Source organism: Crocuta crocuta, unplaced genomic scaffold (genome assembly GCF_008692635.1).
Source record: "Crocuta crocuta isolate KB4526 unplaced genomic scaffold, BGI_CrCroc_1.0 scaffold784, whole genome shotgun sequence".
In the NCBI taxonomy this organism is placed as follows: Eukaryota; Metazoa; Chordata; class Mammalia; order Carnivora; family Hyaenidae; genus Crocuta; species Crocuta crocuta.
The window spans coordinates 113678-118233 of record NW_027527953.1 but is presented as its reverse complement, the minus strand read 5'-3'; positions in this window follow the sequence as shown (position 1 = coordinate 118233).

Genomic DNA, 4556 nt, shown 5'->3' with positions numbered 1-4556 from the left:
TTGCCACTAGATCCTTTTACATAAAATGACAGTTGTTTATGTGTTTTTTTTTTATCTTTCTTGAGGTGTAATCTACATAAAAAACTGTATAAATTTAAGGTTTCCAATGTGATGTCTTGATATATGTATACTTTGTGAAAACCTTACCACAATCAGGCTAATTAACATATCCATCACCTCACATAGTAGTTACTTTCAATTTCCTATTTGATAGTTCCAAATTCTGGTTCATCTGAGTCTGTTTCTAACTATTGCTCTAGTTTATAACAATGAATGGATTTTCCTGAATTTTCTATATAAATGAATACCAGAACTGCTATCTAGAAGAATAGCATAGACTGAGTTAAATAGTATTTATTACCACAAATGGTTACACTTCTTTCGTCTAGCCACTATTGAGTGATTTGATTACATATAGCCAGTAGCAGAGTGGAGTTTGTTATATTGCTACATTCTGTGTAACACAATATTATATTTTATTTCCCATAGAGATCGGCTATTAATCTGTACTTTGTGAGGCTGCGTTACTAGGAGTAATATTTAGCATTCCTGCTCAGATTTAGTAGCTCCTTCCCACTTTTACCACAAAAGAGGTCTTCCTTTGCACTGCTGTCCATGCCCAGAGGCAGCATACTTCTGCTTGTTACTTGGTGCTGGGCTTATGGAGTTGACAAAAGAGATTGCCAGTATTTCTTGTCAAGTCTCCTATTTTAGGCAAGACTTGCATACTCGGCTCATGTGGATGAGTGTTATCATTCCTAGCTGTCTTGAATGCAGCGGCAGCAAATTCTGCCTTGCATCTTGAGATGGTCTTTTATATAGGAGAGGTTTTTATGCCCCTTACCCTTGGCAGATGACTCTTGCTGTTGCCTCTCCTCCAGAAGCAGAAGGGATTTTCCTACACCGTTCCCCTCAAATGAGGGGTTTTGCCTGAACCCTGTGCCAGAATGGTTGTGTTTCTACCCTTCATTCTGAAAGAACTGGATCTTTGCCTGAGTATTCAGGGTGAGATAATTTGTTGCTCCTTCCCCAGCGGCCAAAGGCGATTTCTTCATATAAGAGAAGGATTCAAAGAAGAATATGAGACTTTGTACTGTTCCGACAGTGGAGCTGGTACCCCTGCAACAAAGATTACTCTCAATCTTGTCCTCTGCCCCACCCCCAAACTTTCTGCTATGTAATAAGTGGAGACCACGTAAAAGACCACGTAAGTAAATGTGGGGCGCCTGGGTGGCTTCGTCGGTTAAGCGTCCGACTTTCGCTTAGGTCATGATCGCGTGGTTCGTGGGTTCGAGCCCCGCGTCGGGCTCTGTGCTGACTGCCAGCCCAGAGCCTGGAGCCTGTTTCAGAGTCTGTGACTCCCTCTCTCTCTGAGCCTTCCCTGCTCACTCTGTCTCTCTCTCTCTCTCCCCTAGAAATAAATAAAACATTTTAAAAAATTTAAGAAAAAGACTAAGTAAATGCACATTACTTTGTGGGTAGGGTGGAAGACTCTATATTGTTCTAAACTGATATGTTAGCCCACATTCAACCATTTGGAATTGGTTAAAATTTTAGTTGTTTTACGCTTAAGTACTTCCATGGTAGCTTCCTCTTCCTCCCATGAAATAGTTTATGTTTCTTATCTCTCCTCAGAGAGCCTTGTCATTTTTTGGAAATAAAATTTCTCATCTGCCTTGTGACCTTAGCTCTCTGGTGGTTTCATGAAGAGTTATGATTTTGCAGATTATTTGNAGCAATCTATACCCCAAGCAGAAACAGAGATAGTAGTTCACAATTGATTATATAATATAAAAATTATAACACTGTATTATATAGCTTAAAAGATGTAAATAAAATATATATGATAACAACCACACAAAGGGGGGTAAAATACAATTATAATATTGCAAGTCTTTTATATTTTACCACAAAGAGAAACAATATTAACTTCAAGTATACTATAATAAGAATGCATATTTTAATTTTAAAAGCAGCAACATAAAATTTAAAACAAAGATATATGTCTCAATGCCCACCGGAGGAATTAAAATGAAATACTGAAAAATATTTTAAAACCCAAAGTAAAGACAGTAAAGAAAGACAAGAAAAACAGATGACATATAGCAAAATATTTTTAAATGGAAAAAAAAGTAACTATGTTGCAATCATATAGATAATTAGACTAAAGGCCCAAAGTTTAAATATTCCATTTCAAAGGCAAATATTATATTCCCTGGTTGGATAACAAATAGCAATATATGTTGCATGTATGAAATTCACTTATAATAAATGTTTTTATTATATAAAAATAATAAATGATGGGAAAAAAGAAAAATTGAAAGCATTCCATTGACTTGAAAGTCAAAACTCAGAAAGTTTAACAGTTTTTACTAATAACAGAGAAAGAAAATTTCAAGAGGAGCTATTTCTCAGATAGAACTATTTCCAAATAATAAAAACCAGCACTTCACAAGGAAACAAAAAATAATCACAATTTTTAATGTGCCAAATAACACATAAAGAAAAAAGCTGACAAAAATAAAACAAAATTATAGAAAAATCCATTATCATAACTCAAAATTATAGCACTTTTCTCAGTCATTGGTAGTAACACTATGTGTTCACCTAGCTTCCATTTCTAAAACATTAGCCCCCAAATGCCATGATACAAATTTCTTTTAAAGTGAATATGACATGTTCACCATCATAGACCACATGCTGAATCATAAAACAAGTCTCAATCAATTTCAAATTTTATAATCGTACAGGCTATGTTCTCTGACTCAAAGAAATTAAACTAGAAACCAGTACCAAAAAAGATATCTAGAATTTCCATAATTATTTGGAAATTAAACAACACACTTTTTAATTACCCACTAGTAAAGCTAAAGAAGTGTTTAGTTGGAGAGCTATGCTTTAAATGCTTATATTAGAAAAGAACAATTACTCCAAATCAATGATGTAAGCTTCTACCTTATAAAACTTTAAGAACAAATTAAATCCAAAGTAAAAGAAATAACATTAAAAAATAAGGGCAGAAATCAGTGTCATAGAAATGGACAAAAAAAGCGACAATCAATGAAGGCAAAGTTAGTTCTTTTAAAAGATCAATAACATTGATGCACTTTTAAGAAAAGCAGGTTAAGAATAGCATAATGGAGACACAAATTTCCAGTATCAAGAAAAAAAAAAAGGAATATTTCTGCAAATCATGTAGACTTTAAGTTATGAAGGAATGTTATTAATAATATTATGCCACTAAATTCAAACATTTAGATAAAGTGGACACAACCTTTTAAAGGCACCAATTACTACACTTACTCAAGTGAAAATTAAAACTTGAATAACCTTTACATATTAAAATAATTAAATCATGAAATAATCTCCAGAAAAGGAAATGACAGACACAGATTGTTTCATGTGAATTGTAGCTAACATGTAATAATTCCAAAACAACAAAATTGCTTAAGAAAATGGGGGCGGGGTTAAGATGGTAGACAAGTAGCGGGACCTTGCGCTTTCCTCGTCCCTCAAACAGCTATATTGCGGTCAGATCACTTGGATCACTGAGGAAATTGATCTGAGGACTGGCAGAAGGAACTCTACAGTTGGGAGACCACTTGGCAAGTACAAGGTGTTTGGAAGTGGATTAGGGGAGAGAAAAACAGGTGCCACCGAGGGGAGGGAACCCTTTCCATGGAGAGATAAAGGGAGAGAAAGAGAGGACTTGAGAAAGTGTGACATCAAGTTAGCACAAGAGAAAAACCTCTCTGGACCATGGACTGGGGAGTGAGAAGTACTGAGTGTCCCAATTCTTTTTCGTAAACGGCATCTGGAGCTCAAACTCTGAGGTTTCGGAAGCATGTGACTTTCCCCAGAGTGGAGCTGTGGTCCATGCTCCTAGAGAGGAGGGAGCTGCCTCGGTGTGCATATTGCGGTTCAGAGATCTCGGGATTACATTGGAAGAGAACAATCCCCTTCCTAGAATACTTCTGGAAGTTTACTGCCTCCCCACGGACAAAAGACCCTGCAGGTGCCAGCCAAAGGCCTTTCACCACCAGGGTGGAGAGGATCTACTCCAGAGGAGAAGAGTGGGACAGTATGGTGCTGGGTCCTTTAAGACACTGAGCTTTGAATCACAGCCATGCATCAAAGAACAAATGCAGGAGAGCTGTGGTGCAGGACAAGCTGACTGCCCTCACTATTCTGTGAGGGCTGCCTGAACAGTGGTGTTGTGTGAGATCCCGGGTCCAGGGATGAGAGATTGGGGTGGTGCCATTTGCCCCCAACACCATGACTGTGGACATCAGAGAACAACACAGCGGACCTCAGTGGACGGGGTCCTGCTTACACCAAATCCTGCCCCCACCTCATGCCTGGCAACTGCTTATTTACTGGGTCAGCACTGGCTGTGAGCCAACACAACAGGCCTCTCTTCCAGAAGTCCAGCACAGCTAGCACCCCCCATGCACCAAGTGCACTGAAAATCTGAGTGCCTCAAACTGACACCTGCAGTTCTTCTTTTTTTTTTTCTTTCTTCTTCTTCTCTTTTAAAATCAGGATCATAGTTTCTT